Here is a 26875-nt window from a genome sequence, read left to right as displayed (position 1 = left end):
TAAATAAGACTAATGATATAATACACCCCTGACTATGGTCATTGAGTGTATTATATAATAGTCATATTTAAATTCAAATGAAGGATAAAATATCTTTTTGGTGCTTTTATAGAATTTAAAATGAAATTAACCCTCAATATACCCTGACTATGGCCATTGGTATATATTTTGGGTTAATTTTAAGTTAAATTCTGATAAAAAAAGAAAATATTTAAGGAAAATATGATGAATTTTGAAAATGGATCCGGTGTGGATCTAATGTTATTTTCTAAAAGATAAAAATGCTAAGTTTTGTTTACACCCCGACTATGGCCGTTGATGTAAATCATCATCTTAGAATTAATTTACCTCTAACGAAATGGTGCACGTGCCATTCGTGTTTCACCATTGTGAGCATTTTGAGAAATAAAGAAAAATGCATGAAAACAAGTAATTCAATGGTATTTACAATGCTCATCCATTCTACCTAAAGCAGGAAATGTAAATTTTCATTCAAATCTAGCTATTACAACATGTAAAATCAAATTTTCAACTTCAAATGGTAACTTCCACATATTTCCTGCAAATGTCAAGTTAGTATAAAGTAAACTTGCAAAGCACGAAGAAAATAACATGGGTTATGCTCAAGATTAACGTACAAGTGATCACATGCCTAGACTGATGATAGGATGTGAATGAATCTATCTAACTACAGGGTTCATAGAGAATGCATATATATGAGCCTAAGTATGTTGTGTAAGGCTAATGCAAGAAGACATATATGACACTTTAGGCTAGGAGCAATATATTGATGGGTATGAGATAGAAAAGCAACAACCTACGGGCTATGATGATATGAATACACCGAGATTAGGGAAGTAGATATCTGTGGTAAATGCACCTTATGTCATGAAGACATATGATATGTTTCCAAACTGGGAGTTCGGATCTCATGCCAGTACAACAATTGGAATTTCCTACGCTGATGCAAATGCATTGTTAAGACAAGATTTTGCTCATGTATAGATTGAGCTTATTACAAGAAATGCATAGAATGGATGACAGCACCAACGGATGATCCCAATCAGTACCTTACTTCAGCAAAGTGAAATTGTGAAATTGTAACTTGATGGAGAATATAACTAAATAAAACTTTTGTAAGAGATCATGAAGGGATGCTGATACGAATGGGATTCACAGCCATAGCTGGAGACCATGAATCAAGATACCCAATCCATAAAAGAGAGAAAAGCAAAATTTACATGTGTTTTACCAGATTATAAAATTCATAAAAACAACTCATGAAACATCAAACTGTACATGATTCTGATTTCCAGAGATTCAAAAAGCCATGTTCCCACTAAGGAGAGAATGCAGATCGTAATTATAGCTAACGACCTGTTTGGGATGTGCAGGAGATGGGAATCTGCTATATTGGCATTAACCCGGAAAAGATCTACCAGATACAAGGTTAGTATCTACAGTCCACATGATATACATAGATGGCCCAAATCCCGTCAGCAAAGTATCTTTGGATTTCTTTGAGAAGACATAGCCCGGTGATCTATCGACATCATCTTTCTCTCATTCAGCTGTATGGAGACAGTCTGAACCTCTTCTCCTTTTTCATCCTAATCCACGATCCACGATGCCTGCGTGGCACGGCACCATCGACACATACCAGACCATATCTAAAATGACATACTTCATGACAAACGTGGTATAAGGAACAATCTCATAATAGGTAAGCCATTTTCCGAGATGCAAAGTGGCCCGTAAGCTATATCCACAAGACAGGAAGGTAATTTTAACAGAATATATTTCAGCTTTTACTTAACGTGTACATTAGATATTTTGACAAAGAATTAATGCATCAAACTCTAAAACTCAATTGACTCACTATATCACTAATGCCATGATCAGAGCTTATAACTAATATCACTAATATCAAAAGGCCATCAGATCATACCTCTGAATCACAAAATTAAGGTGGTCTTACTGGCGATGCTGCTATTAGTAGCAGATTACCTCCTGAAAAATGGCTTTCTCAATCGTCAGTGTATTGACTCAGCTAGCGGATCAGTGTTGATCTTCATTTCTAAAAATCCTTTTCCGCTGAAACATCCAGGCAGGTGTTGAAACCATGTAAGGTCATAACCTACAAAGAAGCAGGAAAAAGAAATCATCAATATTATCCCTAGGCTGAGCTCTGCAATGGAACTAAACTTACCATGGGATGAAAACAATTTTTTTTTAGCAAAGGGAGATGCTGTAGTGGTAGCCATAACTGCCATGGGAGTTATGCTGAATACAGTGAGGCTATTTATGGAGACAAATGATGTGCAAACATAAAGCTTAGAGAAAAACATGAAAGTGTTGTGGGGTGTAGCTGGAGGAGATGATGTTGTGACTAAACAGAAGTAGTCAATATGCGAAAAGGAAAAGAAAGAAAGAAAAAAAAAAGTGCATATAGATGCTGCAAAGATGGATGCATATGCTGTGTGCTGCAAATCTAGCAAACAAAACTCTTGTTAAAATCACATGCCTCTTATCCATCAGAGCCATCACTTACCTCAGCGTCGTGGCTGAACATAGATAAGCGGGGACCCATTTGCTCGAGATGGATACCACAATCGTGGATCATGCCAATTTGTCTGGATCTCGTTTTGTAACCAGGTAAACAAAACCTTTTACAATAATAGTTGACAAATGTTCACGGCAGATGAAAGCTTTGCAACCAGTGGAACAGAAATTTGCAGTAAATGAAAGTTTACAATAAATCAAGTATGCATATCGATCCTTCAATTTTAATGCACCAAGCTAAGTAGCAGGTCAACCTCCAGTATCGAGTCCTCACAATTTGCAACAGTGGACTGACTCCTACTACTCAAGCGCACAGGGAAGTTCAAATTTATAATGAAAGATGCAGGAGATCAGTTAATCTGGACAAAAGAAGATAGAATATAATTCTACGATGCCTTTTACCAAGCGAGGTTCGGACCTCCTCCATCATCCAGTGAAGCCAAGGGGTCTCGGATTCTCAGGTGTTATGGCTGTATCAATACTTTCAAAGCCACAACATCTATTTATCACTCGAGCCAAAAAAAAATGTCCTTTTAATCTGGGAAGGAAACACTTTCTGATCTTAATGGACCACTACTTTTGTCATGCCAAAATGTTCATGGCAGGTGATCTTCAGAGTTTTGAAAGTATCGTTCTGCTAAAGATGAACAAAGGGTATAAGAATCAGTAGCAGCAAATCATAATCATACAAGGTTTTAGAATCTTATATTCCTGAAAATATTTGAGGAATCATGATTCTGGAATACCGAGATTCAATAATGCTGGGCTCCACAGTATGAACATAAGGAAATGTTGAGATTCATTTATACAACCTCCCAAAAGCCTGCAATATCGATGCAGGGCCTGGCATTCTCCTGCCCAACGAACTGGACATTTTGCACAGAATTTATATCAACCAGCTCGACATTGAGTTAAAATATCTTAGATCCAAAACCATGCTAAAAGGAGTAATTAGAAAGGCAACCAGAATATACATGCGTTACAACAAATCAAAACCCCACAACACACGGAGGTACATGTCATAATTTTATACAAGGAAATCATCCAAAACACAATCGTGCACATATGCTGGAGACTCAAAAGTAAGGATGCTCCTGCGACATATGTGAAGGTAAATAATCACCCTGCTGAATAAGTAAAACACAAATATTTCAGATGGCTTGCCATGACAAACCACCAAATGACTAGATACCTTAATATCTCAGCTCCATCAAACCAACTCATAAAAAGAAAAGGAAAAAAAGGATGTTGGAATGACTGTGTTCCCTTGATTTAGCACGTAGGTGGGTCGGTCCTGCTATATGTGGGCCGGTCCCTACCTATTGTGCCCTAAGATGCAGATAAAAATAAATAATAATAATAATAATAATAAAGCATAGCAAGGAAGATCGAACCAGAAAATGTTGGAAAATGAAAAGAACAAAGTATTTATAGAGAATAGGAGGAGAAGGTAGGGCAATTACCTGTAATTGCAAAATTTTGGATGGAAGAGTAGCTCAGCTGAATGTTACTGCCGCAAGATGATACCTCCTGCGTAGGTTCGGGGTTTTGCAGAAAATCTGAGAGAGGAAGGAAAAGGATGCGAAATCGACGAAGTGGAGGTGTCGCGGCTATTGCTTCGGGATTGAAGCTCCTTCCATTGATGGGGAAAAGCCAACAAGAAGAAATAAGGGGAAGAGGACCGGGACAGAAGAAGGAAGAAGGATTTAGAGGAGCATGCGATGGAGGGGTAGGAGATGGATGTGATCAAGAGAGAGAAGGCTATGGAGGGGTGAAAAACGGATGGCCTTAAGGGGTTCCCTGCGTGATCTTTTTAAAGGGAGGGAAGGTGCTTTGAGAAGGGCCGAGCGGTTAGGGATCGACGGGGGGATAGGGCACGATGGAGGTTTTGGAGATGAAGGGTTTATGGAAGGGTTTCGGTGAGAAGAAGATGCAGCAGGGTTTCTCGTTTTTTTTTTTTTCTTTCTTACGAAGGATTTTAACAAAACCTTAAAAGAAAAGATTTTACCGAGGAGCCCCTTTGATTTTAATGATTTTACAAAGAGGGGGGGGGGGCTCCCGAGGTTTTCAGCAAAATTTGTTTTCAAAAGGCTCAAAATCTTTTGTTTTTCTCAAAAAAATTTCCAAATTTTTGGTTTTTGTATTTTTTTTCAATTTTTTTGTATTTTTAGAATAAAATCCTAAAGTTTGTGAGAAAACAAAGGTTAAAACTAATTTTTTTGTGTTTTTGCAAAAATATTTACAAAAAAGGAATTTTTCTGAGAATTTAAAAAAAAAACTATTTTAAGAAAATTTCTTCATAAATGGGTTTTGATCCGGATTTTGAGGAAATATGGATTTGAAGTGCTGGATTCGGATCCGGAGTTGATTTTGAATATATCAATATGGATTTTAATTCAGAGAATCTGAAGAAATGATTTGATTTTCTCAGAAAACGGGGTTAGGGGCAAAAGGGTCATTTTTATAAAACTTTGAAAAATTTGGGGTATTCACACTCTTCTTGAGATTTTAAATTCAATATGGGTTTCCAAAACCCAGATCCATCTTCAGTAGTCCCATTTGGATTTTCAGAATCCGAATCCAAAGTTAGATCCTAATCCCAACTTGGATCCAGATTTCCAAGTACAAATCTTCACTTTTGGATCTCAGACTTCAGATTCAATTTCATTTTAGGATCCAGAATCCAATTCCACTTTGGATCTCAGACTTCAGATCCAAATCCACTTTAGGATACAGAACCCAGTTCCACTTTGGACCTCAGACTTCAGATCCAAAATCCATCTTGATTTCCAGATTTCAAATTCAAATCCATTTTCAGACCTCATCTGGACTTCTTAAATCCAATTCTATTGTCAGATTCCATTTGGATTTCTCAAATCCACCCTGATTTCAAATTTTAAATTCAATTCTATTTCAAATTTTATCTCTTCTCCTAAATCTAAGTTCAAAGTCCATCTTCTGACTTTGAAATTTCCTTCCTTTTCCCTTTTCATCTCAGCTTCAAATCATTCTTTCTCAAAATCAAGATTTATTCTTTCAACTTCGATTATTTCAAAAACTTAGAACTTCATATATCTTTTCTGATCTATCCCAAAGTTCTAAGTTAGATTCAATTATTCAGAAATCATTTCTTCACCCCATTATCAAGTCCATCTCAGAACACTTAGAAATTTTCAAAACAGCTTTCAAAAGAGCATACATCCTTGCATTGCACAAGCATGATTCTTTGTGCATTTAGACTTAGAATAAATTCTTAGATACTATTTTAGCAAAGCAAAAGGCATAGATTCGATCCTTGGTTCGATTACCCCTGGTAAAGGCGCCAGGAACGGTCGAACCTCGTACCGACAAGCGAATCCCATCTCTCCATTTTCCCTACAAATTTTCAAAACGGAGGCGAGTTAAATTTCTAAATATTTTCAAATTAAGGTCAAGTGAGACCCCGCAAAAGAGTTTCTCTTCCCTCTTCTTTTCTCTTCTCTTCTCTCTTCTTTTCTCTCTTTTATTTTTCTCCCTTCAAAAGGGAGGAAAATAGAGGTTGGAAAAGGAAAAGAGAAGGAAGAGAGAGAAACCACAAGAGAGGAAAAATTTTGCAATGATCACATGCTATCATCTAGAGATTTCAACCCAAGAAACAATATCATCAGTATAATTCCCGAGAAAAAGAAAGATCGGAGCATCTCCAAGATGAAGGAGTTTGTGACATACCCTTCCCCGAAAAAAAGAGAGAAAAGTTAGGACATCTCCAAAATGAAGGATGATGTAATAAGCTCCTCCCAAAAGCCCAAGAAAGCTCCATGATTCAAAAGAGTACGAAAAGATCATCATGGGAAAAGCCCCAGGATATCAAACTGCCCGAAACTGCCAGGAATCATCTTTATCTATGTGAAATTCTTTTATCAATATCTTTTTACTCAATTGCTATTATGAAACTAAGAATATTTCCTCTCTATTCATATCAAGGAAATTGATATCTTCCTTGAAGAAAGTCAACAACAACAAATTTGAATTTGATACTCAAATCTACAGAGTTAGCCCGATTGGAGTTGATACTCTAGGTAGAAAGGGGTGATATTTTCACACATATATGTGCAATTCAATCATTCGGAATCAACTACAACTTTTGGCATCTTATTGGCAATATTTTCTAGATTATCCCAACATGAAGTAAGAACTTGACGTTCGTTTTGACGTATCCTGATGTCATCCCTCGTTAGGACTGAAAAGTCCTTCCCTTCCGTCTGATCTGAGCGCTTTCAGATCTTCACACTTCCCTGTGTTCCCCACTGTCCCGCCATAGACAGTTTCCGCTCAGAATAAGGGTTAAACCTGAACTTTCTGCAAAAGGTCTGTTATTGTCAAAATCTATTTCAGTCTTAGCAATGAGACGCCCCATATCAACCTCTTTTCAAGCTTTAGGGACCCCCATTTTCATCCTTTTGCAAACCCCTCTTGGACTTGTGCAAAGTCTAGAGGTCCCATTACAGTTTTCTCGCTCTTCAAGGATTCTGTATTCATTCAGGCTAAGGAATAAACCTGTTACCTCACTCCTCGAGGTATGACCCAAACCTTCTGCGAGAGGTTATCTATTTTTTAAAAAAAAGCTGATTTAGTCTCAGCAATGAGGCGCCCAAGATCATCCCTTTTCCAAGCTTTAGGGAACCCCATTTTTCTCTTCTTGCAAACCCCTTTTCAGATTTGTTCGTCCAAATTTTGAAGGTCCCATCATGGTTTCTTCATCCGAGGACTTCGTATGGCCGCCCCTTTCAGGTTAAGGGTTAAGCCTGAACCTCGCTCCATGAGCTATTTTTTCGTTCAGGTTAGGGTTATACCTGAATCTCATTTCGACTAGATATCCTTTCTAGTCCCACCACGGTTTCTTCATTTGAGGATTTTGTATGGTTCCCCACTCAGGTCAAGGGTTAAACCTGAATCTCGTTTTGGCGATGTATTTCTTTCTGTCCCATCACGACTTCTTTGTTCGAGGATTCCGTATGGTCGTCCCTTTCAGGATAAGGGTTAAGCCTGAACCTCGCTCCTCGAGGTGTCGTCCCTTTCAGGTTAAGGGTTAAGCCTGAAACTCGCCCCACGAGGTATCTTTCGTTCAGGTTTGGGTTAAACCTGAGCCTCGTTTATACGAGGCAATTCTCCCAGTCCCATCATGGTTTTTCCCCACAAATGAATTCATGCTTTATATATCCATCCAGAAAGGATCATACTCGAGTTTCATCTTGCGAGGCATTTTTCTCAAAAAATATCCCATCAAGGTCTTCATATATTCCTTTCCCATTTAGGTTAGGGTAGAACCTGAAAGCTCGTCTTGCTATATCTTCGTCCCATCCAGGTTAAGGGCTAAACCTAACTCATTCCAAAAAGTTGATCTTGTCTCACCCATAAGACTTGATCAAAGTTCTGATTTTCCGCCATTTCGGGATTTTCTACCCAAAGTCCCATCACGATTTCCTCATTTATGTTTTTCAATCGTATCATTTGCGAGGATTTTGTCTCCCAAAAAACCATTCAGGATAAGGTGTTAAGCCTGAGAAAATCACATCTTTCCAAATAAGTTCTTCCACACCCAGTTCAGATCTGCTTACTGGGGCATTTTTCAAAATTTAGAGTATTTTCTTTGCCACTAAGCTCGGTTTACAACCGACTTAGAAGCAAAGAGGGGCATCTGTAAACACCATAAATTTTTCAAAATTTTGTAAATATTCCCGTTCTGCCCTTGGCTCCCATTTTCTGAGTAGATTGAGTCATTTTTGCTCAAAATTCTGGTTTATTCTTAGGATTTACTGGAATCAAAATCCATTTTATATATTTGACTCAATTTTGGATTCAGATTCTGTTCAAAATCCAAATCTGAGCCCCGTTGTCCAATTTTTAAATTAAAATTACAAAAATACCAAAAATAGTTTTTGAATGGCTCGGATAGTCCATCTAGCATCCGTTTGGATTCACTGCTCTATATTTTTCAATTCGAGGTTCAAAACTCGAAAATTTTCTCAAATTCTGAATCCAAACCCATTTTCTGAAGAATTTTTCAGAAAAATAGCCTTGAATTCTCGAAAAACCTTTCTTTTGTAAATATTTTCAAAATTTACAAAGATATGTCAAAAATCCTTTATTTTCTCATAAATTTTAGAGTCTTATTTCCAAAATAACAAAAAAAGCAGAAAATACCAAGAAAAACAACAAAAAATCCAAAAAAAATCGGAAAACATGCAAAAAAAATAAACTTGTTTTTCTAAAAGCCTCTTTTGAAAACCATTTTTATGAAAAACCATTTTTTTTAGAACCTCCTTTTTGAAAAATCAGAAAATCTGCAACGGTCTCACCGTTGCCTTGCGATCTGTCTCGCTCTCTCCCTCTCCCGATCCTCCCCCTTCTAGAGAGTTCCCTTCTTCCTCAACCCTTCGATCCTCCTCATTCCTTCTTCACCCGTTGATCACCAACAACCCCTCTTCTCGATATTTCCTCCATCTTCTATATAAACAACTGCAGAGATCCAGTCGAAAAAGGGGATTGCGTCCATCATCCATTTTCTTCTGTGCCTTTTCATGATCACTGAATCAAGTAAGGCGCTACCTCTTCCTTCCTCTGATTTTCCCCTACAAGAGTTGAGAGAAGAACTCCCCTCCTTCAAAAAATCATGCAAATCACGGTAAGCCATCACTCTACTTTCCTCTCTCAATAAAATTTACGCTTACAGTTTTTTTTTCTTTCTTTTTTTTTCTTTTCTTTTTCTTTTGTTTTCTTCTTTATTGTTTCCTTTCTTTCTTCTGCTATTTATTTTCAGCATAATTCGCAAGATCGACCTGCATATAGCAATGTCGATCTGCGTGATGCAACATTAACGGAACAACCTTGTTCCAACACATTTTCTAGGTCCCTTAATGCTTTCCCTTTCTATTTTAATTTCCCCAATGCTTCTCTCTCCCTCTAGGTAGTGCATCGATCTCCTCTTGATTTGATCATCCTTGTTATCGTTTTTATTGTGTTACGTTGTTGTGTCGAGCATCGTCACTATTCCCTTTCTGGCATTTTGCTTACAGATTGGTGGTGTTCAAGACCTTCTTCCATCATATGAGCATCGCCCCATTAATGCACCCGTCGTAATGTCGATTTGCCTATTGCAAGATCGACTTCGCATATGCAAAATCAACGGAATATGTTTATTCCAACACCTTATTTTCTTTGTTTTTTTTTTCTTCTTCATATTTTATTGCTTCGTTTACACCACATTCCAGCGTACATTTTGAATTATATTAATCTTCCTCCTACATTTTGATTATCTTTTTCTTTCACGTTGATTCTCTGTCCCCATTTAATTGTCATTTGATCTTGATTTCATTTTTTTCTCTGTTCTGCAATATGTTTCATCCGCATCATTGATCTTTGATCAAACCTTCTATTATGCAAAAAAAAAAATTCTTTTCTGTTGCCTTATCACAAATCATCTAAATGTTTGCTTATTTTTGCACTCATCTCATATCCTATGCAGTTCGTGGAATGAACACTTACTTGTACATTAGTACCCATAGGCCCCAATGTTAAAACCTATGCATTCTCTGCGCTAAATTATTCATTATATACTGTCATAGCACCGTAAGTTTGACTTGGATCTTACCTCATTTTGTTTTCCTCATCTCATTTGATTTCTCGTTTTCCCTGCGTAAAATCATAGTAATTTCATCTAGTGTTTGGGATCGTGTTCTCTTCACCTTCGTGGTGCTATGATCTGCTTTTGTAGCATTTAGAGATTTTTTTTTTCCTAATATTCATCGAATTTTATTCATCCATTCATGTCATTTGGTACCCCTTGTCTTTACCCATCCACTACTTTAAAATGTATATGTAGATCATAGTTAGCAAAGCAGTGTTGTCGAAGTGTCATCGAATGCTAGGTTAATATCAGCATCATCATCCGATCTCTCCAATCTTGCATTAACCCTTTGCATCTTCATTCATATTCCTACATTCAAATATAGGCTTAGCTATATTCATGCTATAATATTATGTAAAGTTCCATATCAGTGGGAATACACTCTTTATGCTGAACTAAAAAGGGATTCACATCGGGTGTCATTTCTTAATGATCCCATTGCTGTCAGAATTCATAATTGTGCTCTGTATATGTTCATAGATCCCATATACAATATCGTTAGATCAGATTTTTGTTGTAGTTTCTCGATTGATTCAATCTTGGAGTGAATCATATTCATCACAAGGGGATTTTTGCAAGGTGCTGGGTACAATCCGAGATACAGGTACTGTGTTTTATTGTCTCATTTGAGGGTTTTTAATCAAGTTGTTGTTGTAGAGGCCACTGGTAGCTCTCCTTTCATTTCACTGAATTGCATATACCCACCTTCCAGCACAACTCTCCATCTCACTACTGCGTGACACCCAGTGACAATCCGAGATACATGTATTGTGTTTTATTGCCTCATTTGAGGATTTTTAATCGAGCTGTTGCTGTAAATGCCACTGTTAGCTCTCTTTATTGTTTCAATACTTTATATAGCATGTTATGTTTCCTTCTCTACACATATATGCATTTTATTTTCCTTTACCTATGTATGTCATTGACTCGCCATATGTCTAGACCTTCCCAGTCATGCCCTTCAAGCTCCATAGGTAATATCGTTGTTTTAAAACCTGCTAGTTCCCATCTTTTCTATTGCCATTTCCTTGCTATATATATAACTAAAGGGTTAAGTCTCAGGTCCTCTTTTGTTTTCTCTCATTTTCTTTGAAGTTAAAAAAAGAAAAGAAAAGAAAAAGTAGTAAAAGATGGGGAGCCTAGTCCCTATCACAGGTTTAATCAAAATCAAATTTTTCTTTTTCTTTTTGCCATTAATAAGTATATTGTATTATGAGTTCTTAGTTTTTGTTATTTTGTTTTCTATTGCTGACCAAGTAAAAAAAAAAGAAAAAAATGGATAATGGACAAGAACTGGAGTGGCCTGAAGCTCAAAGGATTGTAATTAGTCAAGATCTGGTTGCAGTTGCCAAACAGCCATTGTTGTTTCTTGAGGCAGTTGATAAAAATCGATGTCTGTATGATGGCCTGGTTTTAGACAAAGCTGTCCATAGGCTTAATCCAGTGCAGTACCAATTGGATTATGAAGAATTCTATGTAAGGACCCTTGACAATCATGATGTGTAGTCTACCGTGAAAGGGTTTTCCAAACAGGAAACTTCTAAATTTTGGGATATGACCTTGTTGCAGCTGTGAAGAGGCAAAGCTCTTTTTCATACCAGGTAGCTAGACCTTGTATGCATAATGTTCTACTTCTTGAAAAAGTTGTAACAAGGTATAAAGGCTCCCTGCATCTGATCAAGAGAAACAGTCAAAAGTCTGGGCGGCGATTCTGTGTGCCAACTTATGATATTGATTTGATATGACACTCACACCAACTCCATATCCACTTCGCACAACAAATGCATTCTTCCACTAGTACAATACCCATTGATGTTTCAGCACCCTCACACACCTGCTGTTAGTAAATATTCTCACTATACCATTATCGGCACATACTGGTACATCTTCACCTTACCAGATGCACATCACTTTTCTTCAGGTTGCATGCCAGCAGCCCTTGCTAGCACTGACACCCTATGTTTGGCACTGGCCCTCCCCTACGTTTGGCACTTAGGCATCACCTCCAGCCTGCAAATAGCAGCAGCATACACGACACCACTCCAGTTGCACTTATCTGCTGAGCCCTTAGTTGCAGCACATCACTTTCTGCCATACCGTTTCATTTAAACATTACAACACTCACTTATCTACAACACCATTACACAATACCATTTCACTATTTTTTTTTACTTTATCCCTTCATAACATATGTCTTCCAACCTGCATATACCTCCAGCCATTCCATCTTTTCACAACACTATTCCCTACGACATCCATATTCCCATCCACCATCTGTAGTGCATGCACATATCGGCATCTATGCATTTGTCCATTTTTTTCACCATCCACTTCTCTACATATATTTCGTTATACAATTGCTGAAACATTCCCCAGGTAGTATACCTTTTTTGAATGTAGGTGCATTAGGTTCACTTAGGCATCTTCCGCTTACATAATGATATCATGCCTTAGGCAAATGCATGCAAATTTATATTTTGCTTAGAATATTGCATATCTCTCTCTCATATAGATATTCATGTACATTTTTCTAGTAGCTTAGGATATTACATGGATATTTGCGTTTGTAATATGACACTCATATTTGGCTAACTCTGTTTTTGCAGGGATTGTATAGAAAAGTTTGCTTTTCCTTTTCAGTCTAGGAATTTGAATTTAAGTTCAGCTAAAAAATGTAATAGTTAGATTATAATGAGAAGTTTACATTCCAGCACTAGAATAGAATGTATGAGCACACATACCTTAGAAATTGCTTATTTCATCTCATTTTACCTCTTATTTCTCAAAATTTTACAAATGGAAACACGAATGGCATGTGCACCATTCTAATAGGAGGTGATTAAATCCTAAGTTGATGATTTGCATCAATGGCCACAGTCAGGATGTGAACAAAACTTAGGATTTTCATCTTTTATGGAATAACATTGGACCCACACTGGATCCTTTTCAAAGATCATCATGTTTCCTAAATATTTTCTTCTTTTATCAAAGTTTAACTTAAAATTAACTCAAAATATATATCAATGGTCATAGTCAAGATATATTGAGAGTTAATTTCATTTTAAACTCTATAAAAGCACCAAAATATGTTTTATTCTTCACCTGAATTCAAATATGATTATTTTATAATACATTCAATGACCATAGTCAGGGATGTATTATATCTTCAATCTTATTTCAATTCATTTAAAGAATGAAATATTATTTTAAAAACTAAATTTCAAATTCCTCTTTCATTCATCATTTATGATAGAATTATATCATGTTTTCGAAATCCTTTTCCAAAACTCAAGTGATTCTGAAATAATTCTTCAAGTATCTTCTTCACTCCTCAAATCAATCTTCAATTCTTGTAAATTTCAATTCATCCTTTCATTCTCAATTCCATCTCATTTCAATCTCAAAATTTGACTTTGAGATTTCAAATTCATTTCTGTATTCAAAATTCAATTTCCAATCGAATTTCAAAAAGTTCAAATCGACTTTGAAATTCCAAATTCATTTCTAGGATTCAATTTCAAAATCAATTTAACATCCCGAATCAAAATTCAAAGTTCAATTTAACCTTGAAATTCTTGATTCATCTTCTGGTTTCAAAAACTCAAGCTTTAAATCAAGTTTACCCTTTATTTTCATTGAGCCTTGATTCTTAAAATTCAAAAATCAAAGCTTTGTGATTGATTCTGAATCTCGAAATTCAAATTTTCCCAAGTTGTAAATTCAAAATCTAGATTTTTCAAAATCTGGATTTTTTAAAATCCAGATCCATCCTCAAAATCCCATTTTGAATCTTCAAAAATCCAAATTCCATCTTGGGTTCTAAAATTAGAACCCAATTCTACTTTGGATCCAGAATTCCAAATCCAACCTCCATTTTGGATCCCCAGACTTCAGATCCAATTCCATTCCAGAATTCAACTTCATTTTGGATTCCAGACTTCGGATCCAATTCCATCTCAGATATCAGACTTCGGATCTATTTCAATTTAGGATTCCAGATTTCGGATTCAACTCCATTTTTGAATTCCAGACTTCGGATCCAATTCCATTTAGGATTCCAGATTTCGGATTCAACCCCATTTTGGATTCCAGAGTTCGGATCCAATCCCATTTTAGGATTCCAGATTTTGGATACAACTCCATCTTGGATCCCAGACTTCGGATCCAATTCCATTTAGGATTCAGACTTCGGATTCAAATTCTACCTCAGATTCCAAATTTCAAAACCAATTCCATTTTCAAATCACATCTGGACTTCTTAAATCCAATTCTATTTTCAAATTCCATTTGGATTTCTCAAATCTAAATTTCATCCTGATTTCAAACTTTAAATCTGTAAATTCAATTCCATTCCAAATTTCATCATCTACTTCGAAATCCAGATTCAAAATTCAAAGTCTATTTTGACTTTAAAAACTTCATTTTTTCTATCTCAGCTTCAAATCCCCCTTTTCTTCATTCTTTTCAAATCAAAATTTATTTTTCCAACTCTGATCATTTCAAGACTTAGAACTTCAAATATCTTTCCAAGATCTATTTAAAAGTTCTAAGTTAGACTCAACTTTCAAAAACCATCTTTTCACTCCATTATCAAGTTCATCACAGAAACACTTAGAGATTTCCAAATCATTTTTTTCTCAAAAGAGCATACATCCTTGCATTGCACAAGCATGATTCTTTGTGCATTTTAGACTTAGGATAAATTCTTAGATGATATTTTAGCAAAGCAAAAAGGCATAAATTTGATCCTTGGTTTGATTACCCCTGGTAAAGGCGCAAGGAACGGTTGAATCTCGTACCGACGAGCAAATCCTGTCTCTCTATTTTCCCACAAATTTTCAAAACGGAGGCGAGTAATTTTAAAACATTTTCAAAATTTTGGTCAGATGAAACCTTGCAAAAGAGTTCCTCTCTCTTCTTTCTTTTCTCATTCTCTCTTCTTTTCTATCTTTTATTTCCCCTTCAAAAAGGGAATAGAGGCTAGAAAGGAAAAGAGGAACGTGAGAAAAAATTTTGCATGATCACAGGACGTTACGAATGAACTGACATTTCCTTTATAAACGACGTGTTCGTGGGCTGAACATATAACCTGCTTCTTCGCAAAGGGGGTATCGATGACGAGGAAAGAGACTTCAACAACTATACGGCCAACGACGACGAATCAAGCATATATTTTCTAAACCGCGTTACAAGTTTCTTCAAAATTTGTCTCTTTTATGTCATATATTCGATTTGTTTTGTGTAATGTAGAAAAGAATTGCAATATAATGCGATAGATCATTTAATTGAATATTTTGCTAATGTCAGTGGAACATCCACAAAAAAAGGTGCTCGAAAACTCAGCAAAGAGCTCCAAGAGAACATCGGACGACTAAAAGATGAATTTGCAGAAGGAAACACTGATAGTGCAGAAAGCTTTGAGGCAGAGATGATGAAGCTGCAGAATATATGAGATCCCATTATCATCAATATGTTTCTACAGGCAGAGAAGATGGAACTGCATGATTGCAGCATATTTGTCATTGTTATATTTTACATAAACTTTGATATGCTTCACGACAAATATGTCACAGTCGTGGTCCCCTTGCAAGTATTTAGATTGAGCACATATAAGGCTTCACATGCATTCATGCATGCGGGCTAGTGCATAAAGCTTCGAGGCAAAGCTGACGAAGTTGTATAAGGTATGGATTCCAAGAGGCAGAGAAGATGGAGCCCGCACGACTGTAGCATATTTCTCATGAAGTATATCGAAGAAAAGAGGAAGTGAGGTTAAATATATTAGAGTTTTAGACCTGAAAAATGGGTCGGGTCGGTGATGATGGACAACCTGGACAACGGGTTTTAGGCCTGAATAATGTATTCTTTTTTTAACAAGCGTAAAACACTAGTGCCACTAAACAAATCATTGTAATGTTTGGCCTTCGTAAATGAAAATTGTAAAAGCGATTAGCGTTGTGTATAGTGAAAATCATAATTTGCTTTTACGGTCTTGCTATCGCGATTTACACAATGATTGATAAAAGGTTGAAACAATTTGTACGTATGAAGGCTACGTGCTATCGTGATTTGCTTGATACCGATTGGCTTGCAACCAATTATAATTCATTATGTAACGTAACATTCTATGACAAAGTTTCCGATCACAACATGTATAGCTACGGACATAAAGCGAAAAAGATTTGTCCTATCGTGATTTGCTTTTACGGGCTTTGACTAAACCTCGTGATGAGTTTCTTCAAAATTTATCACTTTTATGGCGTATATTTGATTTGTGTTGTGTACTGTAGAAAGGAATTGCAATATCGTTTTAGGCTTGGACAATGTATTCTTTTTTTAATAAGTGTAAAACACTAGTGCCAATAAACAAATTGTTGTAATGTTCGACCTTCATTAATGAAAATTGTAAAAGCGATTAACGTTGTGTATAGTGGAAATTATGATTTGCTTTTACGGTATTCCTATCGCAATTTACACAATGATTTACAGTAGAAATTACCATTTGTACGTATGAAGGCTACGTGCTATCACGATTTTCTTGACATCGATTGGCTTGCAAATAATTATAATTCATTATGTAACGTAACATTCTATGATTATATAATTCTTTTTATAACAGATCATGAATTGTTTTTCATAGAAGAAGTGTCTGATTACGAAATATACAGCCACAGACATAAAGTATAAAAGATTTGTCCTATCGCGATTTGCTTTTACCAGCTTTGTCTATGTCAACGATATATTCTATAACGATTTACAAATCGATTTAAGTAACAGTTGCAAACTGATATGAGTAAATTGTGATATTACATATCGATATCGTTCACAAAGACAAACAAAGACATATCGTTGTCGCAGTTCATAAATATAATTGGACGTCTTGATAATTACCTACTGGTGATGATATATGTTTTCTTTGATGATGATGGTCATGTATTTTATCTAAGTCAAACCATTGTGGTCATGTAAAAAAAGACTAGGTTTTTTCATAAATGATTGCAGTTGTAAATCACATCGACTGTTTTTCTTTTCGGCCATTTATGAATCAATCATTGTGTAAATCGTTTCATGGCCAAACCATTGGTCATGATGTATTGTAACTAGATACTCATATTTTTGTTAAATAAATGTGGTTGTAAATAACGTCGATTTATATTTACCGTGATGAGACAACGATTTGTCCATGCACTTTTACCGCAATTTGTACTCATACACAGTGCGATTTTCAGCTAGTTGTGGCCGACATACACGTCATTGTGTAAATCACGATAGGACACTACATGGTATAATGATTTATATACCAAATAAATCACCATAGAGGCGATTTACTAATGGTTTAAAAATTAAGCTACATCGATTTAACAACGATCATGCACAGGTAGTAAATGTAACAACTTTTTACTTTTAAGACAGTTTATTTACATAACAACTTTTTGCGCAACGATTCAACTACAGTATATGTATAACAATTTAGATATGTAAAGGCTAGATGAGACAATGATTTTCACTAATAGTATAAGCACTGAACAACGACAATTTACCTACGGTATCAAAATTGTAACTTTGTAGGCTAGATGAGAACGATTTATACATGTGAAGGATACATATTACAATGATTTATACATGTGAAAGATACATATTACAACAATTTATACATGTGAAGGATACATTATTAAATAGAATTCACACGTGATTCTTGTGTTCTATAGCTCACTTTCGAATTAATCTGCGTCTGTCATTAAACAGAATAATATAAGACACTACATTAAGTTTCACAAGAAATGCAAACATCCTCCCAACATTGATTACATACCAAAAAACTTGTAAAACTGAAGATATCATTTTTGAAAAAAATGGTCAAGAGGATTGAAGGTTACAACATTGTAGTGCATGTCTGTAGGGTAATGTTGCATGTTGGTAATTACACAAGTTAGATATTAATAAGTTGCACATAATGCAATTTACATGAGAAACAATATAATGTATTACATACCTGTTCATGCTAAGGGCTTGGTTGCTTTTGCTTAGAGGTTTGTTGTTTCTTAGACCTTTTTTGCCAGCCAATTCTAGTGCACACTTTGTCCTCCGACGACTGCGATCAGAGGCAGGTTTCTTTTTTATACCCTTTGGTAGGTGAATTTTTCCATCATAATATACAACGTTGACTCCTGACTTGTTGAAGATGATATTTACGCTTCGGTGCAACTTCTCATGCGGCTCAAGGAAAGTATGATTTTTATCTTCGTTGTTCGCTCCCATTTTCTTGGACTGGTCTTCATGAGCTACAACGAACTGATGGTGAATTAACTGCACGTTTTCAAGTAACTCCCTTAACACTTTTCTCATGCATACATCGGTTTCTTCACTTTTCGATGCCAAATCTGTAACATGCATAAGTGACCTACATAATTGTTGGTAACGAGAGGCTATATGGCACTTCTCATCAACACCAGATTGACTGACATTATCTGTATCCAGCAGTTCAATCTTTGTTTGTCTTATCCATCTTCATATTAAATATGACTCAGGTATTTCTTGTATCTTCTCTTGATTAAGTGCCTTTAATGTATGACGACATAAAATACCTTTGAATTCATATATTTTGCACGTACATTCAACTCTTCCGTTGTCAACATTGTATATAATATGTGCTTCTTGCCTTTTCAGATGCTCTTCGCCCTCCCATACAATATGGTATTTGTGCATATTCTTGGTTTACATGCGTCCTTCTATGTTGCAATTCATGACCTGTATAACCTTCTTCTTAATCCATACAAATACAATTAGTATATACAGATCTGCAGGTCACATCAATATTTTCATGCCCAAAGTTATAGGGCGTGTATTGAAGCATTTCACATCTTGTTCAAGCTCATTCTATCTAAGACCGTGTACAAATAATTCATATTGTTCCATGAAGCGAAATATTGTTAAACATGAATACAAGGTTTTCTTCAGTGTGGCATGCATAAATTCAGCTCTTTGTGTGTTTATCATATATGCAAAAAAGTATTGTCTTCCATATGCCAATGCCCACTTCTCTTTTTCTGCATATAAATTTTGTAACCACACAGTCTTCAAGGTCGTATATCTGAATCATTTTCTCCCAATCAAACATAAAGGTGACCTCGTCTATGCTTTCAAGTACACACCTTGTAAACTTTTTGTCAAACCCTGTCTTCTGATTAAATATGTGTCCTATATTTTTTGTTGCATTTTAAAAGATATGTCACAAACATAGGCAATGATGTGCATCTGGCCATACATGAGACACTACAGCCGCAATTGCGTGATCACCATCTGTAAGTATAGCTTCAGGTTGCTTACCATTCATTGCTGGTGTAAATACTCTGAACAATCACTCAAAGCTTTTTTTGGTCTAGTCATACAAAAAAATGCTGCCTAATATACAACTCTATGAGTGATGGTTCACTCCAACAAACTACAAAAATGACCATTGTTCAATATTAATCTTCATTGTCATATAAAAAATAAGCACATCATTGAAGCATTGATAATCTACTCTTGACTTTGAATATGCCCAAAACATATTCACAGCATATTCATCTTCATCCAGTTGCATTGCACTAAAGAAATCAGGGTCAATGCTTGATTTCTTCTGTAAGTAATCAACCAAAGAACACATTTCTCCATTCTTCATGTTATCTGTCATCTTCTTTCTCAAGTGGTTTCTTAGATCCATAGGTGTAAATAACACATTCTCGCGACCACCATCTATGTGCGCGCATAAATTGTATATCTTTCTTGGTGCAATGCCGGCACTATCAGCTATTTCAGCAATTGCAACATGCACTTCAGTTACTTTATGATGTGACCTTAACATGGGAGTCATAAATGAAGCTACTAAATCATGGTTGTGATCACTGATTAAATTATGAACTATATATTTCCTATTCGAAAGTCTTCTTAACACCATTCTCGCTGGACATCCACATCTTGAATGTGGCTTGCTCCTTGTTGGATTTCCACTTGACTTCTTCCAACCTTCCTTAGAACAAACATATGTCCTTCTCACCTTGACACCCTGTGCATTTTTTGACCAAAAATACCTTCTAACACTGAAGCCAAGTTTTAAGGCATAATCATTGTAAAATTTATATGCAACTTCCTCATTATTAAACTGCATTATTCTATATAAACAAAGTCAAGTGTACTATCATGTACATTTTGAGTGTTTGCACCTTTATCAAGTGTATTGTCATAATCGTCTACCTCGTTATCAAATTGCATTTCTTTTACTGGAACATTCAAGTCAAGAGTGAATCCAATGCCTGCACCATTCTTATCATGTGCATCATTAGTGCACATGCTCACTTCTTTAGGTGCGTTATTAGTACAAATCACTTCTCCATAACTTTCCAATGATTGAGATAAATCATCTTCACTGCAACCAGATGATAAGCTCACCACTATCATAAGCAATATATCAATTTGAGTTAGTCAACGCATACGTTTACTACGATTTATTCAAGATGCATATACCAACGGATACCGATAAGATTAAGCAAGTCAAAGAAACGATTGAATGAATCACAATATAAAAGCAACAATGAGTTGTTATTTGCTTATACTATGCATCAAATTGTTATTTACCATGCCAATAAAAGAAATGATTTGTCGTATATGTGTGTTGACGATAGCGATTCACGTAACAACGATTTAATTATATCTACAACACTGTGAAGCAATTTCAATATAGATCGCAAAATGAGCAGTAATTTGAATACGAAAATTGCCACTACAAGCGCACAACAATGTATTTCTGCACACACACATTTTAAAAAAATTTCTACAAATATCTTACAAATCGATACTAGAAAACACATAATATCTTATAAATCAATATACATATCGCATAATATATTACAAATCGATACGACAATTCAGCATAATAGCTTACAAATCGACACTACAAAACACATAGTATCTTACAAATCGATATACATATCGCAAAATATATTACAAATCGATACAAAAATTTAACATAATAGCTTACAAATCGATATTAACAAACAAAATAATATCTCACAAATCGGTAGTATGTTACTACAACAACGATTTGCAATACATTTCATATACTGAGTGAATGGATGATATCGGATGGGGTAGAGGCCCTTCCTCGCATCTGTAAACAAGTATTTTTGTCAACAGGTCTCAGCGTCTTACAAATATCTTTAATTTCCAAACTGTCGAAAAGACAAGATCCACCTGCAATAACAAAACAATGCCTTAATGACACTCACGACGACATACATTCTTCAATAATAGCATGATGACATGGAAAGGTACTCACGATGCCTTAATGGCACTTATTGGAATGTTTGTGCGTCATTGCTTTTTTCCATACTGCCTAACAAAAATGAAGAAGAAGAGAATATTGTAAAAAGAGATGGCCGACAAATGCCCCTATGATGCCCACCAATGATTGAACCAGTCGATCGATTTATAGTTATCTCCACGAGGTAGGAACAAACCCAAAAATGTTTTGTAACACAAGGTAGGAACGAGAAGGCGACAATGTGTTGTAACACAAACTGAAAACCAAGGCGAGAACCTGGACTCGAGACGACGATAAAGGGTGCACTGGCGGCAGTAGACAATGGTAAAGGGTGTGTCGTCAAAGGGAGCTTCTGTTACAACAGATGGTGCAAAAGTTTACTGCTTAGGGCGAAAATGGAATGTTTGGACTTTGAAGAGCTAACATCATCCTCGACTTTCTGGATGGAGGATATTTTTGTCCTTTTCTCGAACCGTCGTTTCCCTTTTTTGGATGGAGGACATTTTTATCCTTTTCTCAAACCGCCGTTTCATAATGAGAATGGTGGGAAAGGGTACTTAAGTCTTTGTAACTACACTAGACTCCGATGCTTAGTGATGCCGACACACACGAGAATACGAGCCCCATGTGCTTATATACGTGATGCACATTTGGACCCCTGAACACACATTGTAGCAAATAGTGCATCTTCGGGGGAGAACACGCAACACCCTCCCAACAAAGGGGGGCAGCCGACCTTCGGTCAGTGACACTGCATATTACCCTAAGGGTTACGCTCCCAAAGTAGCCATATCTGCCTTAGATCGATAGATCCATGCTCCCCCTATTTTTTTTTATTTAGAATGTTGCGTACCTACACTGGAGACAAGCTTAAACACCTGATTATCGGAAGAACTACGATGGCAGCAGCGTCAACCCTTGCTCAACAACAATCTGAGCTCAACGACAACTCGGGTTAAGTGTCAACACAGGTTTTGACTAGGATTGATGAAGTCCGATGACAGAAAGTGGTTGAATCAAGGAGGAGCACACTGTTTACACCTTCGATCTTCGGGAACCAGAATATTTACAAAGGTAAAAATGAATTCTTTTTTTTAGATCTCTCTATTTTTTTTATGTGTATATCTTCTTTGAATGAGAGAGAGACTCACCCTGTGCTGGACTTTTGGTATCAGAGCAGTGTTTTAGAAGTGTAGTTTGAGTCTCTGCACGCATCGACCATTGCACTGTAAGTATGCTTAATTTAGTAGAATTGAGTTTCTGTTGCTTTATTGCTTTTTATACATGTTTAGATAAATTTGTATGTTATTGCGGTTGTCGTCCGATGCGAGACACGATTTTATGTTTAAAGCCTTATATGTTTTGACTCAAAGTATCGAGTGTCGAAACCTAGAGGTTTGGACTATTATGTAAGATAGATTTGTGAGGTGAATCTATCTTGGTGAACTGAGTATACGTGCTTATGGTGGCCGGAGAGGACACTTAGAGATTAAGTGTCAGTTAAAGTCGATATAAAATTCATGAATGGTAGTGCTTTTACGCTTGCGGATATAGTTGCCCAAGCTAGTTCGTGTCAACTCCTGTGAGAGTTGAAGTCGTTGATCTAACTTAGAGACCTCTTGCGTATTTCGCTTTCTCGTTCCACCTTACTTGAGTGGAGAAGATGGATGAATTGTAACGAATATCGAATTGTTGCACCAATCATGTTGAAGACGATGTGGTTTTAATGAGAATCGTCAGATGAGGCTCTAAGTTTGTGTTTTTCCTTCTCCAACTTCGTTAGAGATGTTCGTGACCCTGTCTTGGATGAAGGGTGTCTCTTCGTGTGAGATCTTCGGACAGAAGGCGAAAGCCTTGTCTGTGCTGGTTGAGCCTTTGAGTTCCTCGTTGGAGGATGTTGTTGATCCCCAATCGTTCTCGGTGATGAGAACGTGTATGATAATGAGCGCCTAGCTTATGGCTTTTATGTTGTCGATGATGGCAATTGACTCCTGAGAGGGTCATTCTTGGGGACAACTTAACACCGGACTTCAGGGTGTTGTTGCTCTTGAGAGAGCGTTGTGGGAATTCTTGTTTCCCAACCACAGTCGGGAGGATTGTGGTGAGTTGGCTCAAGTGGTGATTCCTGGTAGTGTCAATTATGCCGTTGAAGTGGTGACTCTTCAGCGATGCCGTTAGGGTGGTGATTCCCTAACGATGCCATTAGGGTGGTGATTCTCTAATGATGCTACTGAAGTGGTGATTCTTCAGTAATGTCGTTAGGGTAGTGATTCTCTAACGATGCCATTAGGGTGATGATTCCCTAATGATGATACTGAAGTGGTGATTCTCCAGTAATGCCGCTAGGGTGGTGATTCTCTAGTGATGCCATTAGAGTAGTGATTCTCTAATGAAGGTTGTTGGAGTGGTGATTCTCCAGTGACACCGTTGGAGTGGTAACTCTTCAACAATGTCGTTAGAGTGGTGATTCGCTAACGATGCCATCAGGGTGGTGATTCTTTGACGATGCCATTAGGGTGGTGATGCTCTAATGATGTTGTTGGGGTGGTGATTCTCCAGTAATGTCGTCAGGGTGGTGACTCTCTGACGATGTCATTAGGGTGGTGATGCTCTAATGATGCTACTGGGGTGGTGATTCTCCAGTAATGTCGTCAGGGTGGTGATTCTTTGACAATGCTATTAGGGTGGTGATTCCCTAATGATGTTGTTGAAGTGGTGACTCTTCAACAATGCCGTTAGAGTGGTGATTCTCTAACGATGCTGCTAGGGTGGTGATTCCCTAACGATGTCATATGATTAACGATTCTCTTTGTTTTGTTGTGTTAGAGTGGTGATTCTCTAACGATAGTCATCTAGAATGGTGACTTTCTAGCGATAGCGGCCTTGTATGCTGTCACTTGAGGTTGTTCGAGGAACGTGTTTATATGTCGTGTTGTTGCACGATTAAGTTATGGTGTATTTTGCTTGAAATATGTGTAGTGCACCTGATAATTTTTGAATGATTGTTGCGATTATTGTTTAGCGAGCATGGTTGTCAGACCTATCGATTAATTATTATGTCTTTTTGTCATGATAGATGACTTGGAAGACCAGATGCAATGATATTATGGGCATTGTGAGCAACCTTGCAGAGGTTGTGCAACAGCAAGTGGTTGCAATGCAACAGATGGGTGTGAACCTTCAACACGTAGCCCAAGGTGGGCAGAACATAAGTACGGTTACCTATAAGCGTTTCATAAAATTGGATCCTCCTGCTTTTGAGGGTAAGACGGACCCTGAAGCTGCGGAGTCATGGATACGTGAGATAGAACGTATTTTTCGCATTTTGGATGTCTCAAAGGAACTGAAAGTGAACTTCGCTACCTATCGTTTGAAAGACCACATTGAGAAGTGGTGGGACACAATCTCATCGGTTAGATTCAAAGATAAGAATGTTACATGGGATGAATTTGTCGAAGTTTTTAACTCGGTGTATTTTCCTAAGCATGAATGAAGTAAGAAGATGCAAGAATTCTGATACCCGCAACAGGGGACGATGACCCTGTCTGACTATATTACTAAGTTTCGTTGTTTGGAGTGATATTGTCCAAATGTTTACGTTGCAGAAAAGGAATGAGCAATGAAGTTCGCTCGTGGTTTGAGGCCTACTCTGAGAACCAAAGTGTTCACTAGCGGACCAAAGTCGCTCGAAGAGGCTATTGAGGTAGCTACTCTATTGGAAGAAGACCAAGCCGAGCAATATACTAAGGTTTTTTCGATTGAGAGTGATAAGAATCCCAGTAGGAAGGAGTCCTCGTCACTTACTAGAGAGCGAAAGCGTCAGAAAGTATATCAGAATTGCCAGCAAAAGCAATCACAGCGACCTTATGCTCAACGAAAGTGTCGACGATGCAACGAAGATCATTCTTTCGGAACTTGCCCTCACTATGATGGCAAGTGTTTCAAATATGGACAACCAGGGCATATTGCTAAGTTTTGTCCGAGAAAGTCTACTAGAGACTCAGTTGTTGCCGATTAGGCATCGTCAGAGGAGATCTGACCATTTTGTCGTTGTTTAGTGTTTTGTGATTTCGCGGACAAAATCCTTTTTAAGGAGGGTAGAATGTAAGACCCGTGAATTTTCTGAGAAAAATTATCCAATAGAAGATGAAATTTCATAGTTGTCATTATCTATATATTTGTACATAAATATGTATATGCATATATATATATATATATATATATATATATATATATATATATATATATATATATATATATATATATATATATATATATATATATATATATATCAGAAACCCTAATATGAACAAATGTTTGTATATGTATTGAAATAAATGCATATGCATGCATATTTTGATGCATCGGTCATCAAAACCGTAAGTTTTATCCAAATTACATGAGATCAATCGAATCTCAAATCGAGAAATTTAAACGATGTTAAAACCTCATCATTTTATGTAAATTAATAAGGAATATAAATTTTAAAGAGGTATGGGTCATACCGAAGATGGTTTCTCACGAAAAATAATAATTTAGAATATATTTTAATATTAAGTTATATTTAAATTTTCGTCGGGTTTGAGACCAACTAGGGGGGGTTGACCTAGCCCATGGTCGACCATAGGTAGACATGGATAACCCTGGAGACTAGCTGGTCAAGTTGACCAAGCTTGGAGGTGGCTATTTTGTAATTTAAGGAAAGACTTTTTTCAGAAATGATTCTGATTGGTTCTAGCCATGGGACACTTCTTAAAAAAATTTAAAGGCAAGAGGGCATAATAGACCTTAATTAATGGCATTCTTGAAAGACTTTTTAGAGAATTCAAATGAAATAAGCCTATTGGTGCTGGAAAAGTAGAACTAAAGTATTACAAGTATGCCATCACCTAGAAGGGTGTGACATACATCCTAGTCATTCATTTCTAACTTTTAATCTCAGCCATCCACTTAAAACCCTAGCATAATTAACCTTTGAGAAGATAGAGAAAGTCATTCTCTCCTCTTCTTTCTCTCTCCCTCCTCTCTCCTCTCCCTCTCTCTCTCTCCCAAAATTGTGGGGCTCCCACCATAGCCAACCTTATTTCTCTCCACCTTGCTAGTGTGTAGGGTTGGATACCGCGTGGGACTCCATCCTACACACCCAAGCAACAGAAGATCCCCTCCATCATTCTGAAAGTCATTGAAGGTGAGATTTTTTTCATTGTCCATTTGTATTTTCTTTTTTCATGAAACTGGATTTCTCAAATGCATGGATGTGAGTTGCATGTGTATTAAATTTGTGTATTGTTTCTTATATTTAGTTCAGAGCACTTTTGTGAGATACGTCACATGCACACACTTATGTT

This window comes from Nuphar pumila, chromosome 11 (assembly GCF_984573655.1).
Source record: "Nuphar pumila chromosome 11, dmNupPumi1.hap1.1, whole genome shotgun sequence".
NCBI lineage: Eukaryota > Viridiplantae > Streptophyta > Magnoliopsida > Nymphaeales > Nymphaeaceae > Nuphar > Nuphar pumila.
This window is presented reverse-complemented; position numbering follows the sequence as displayed.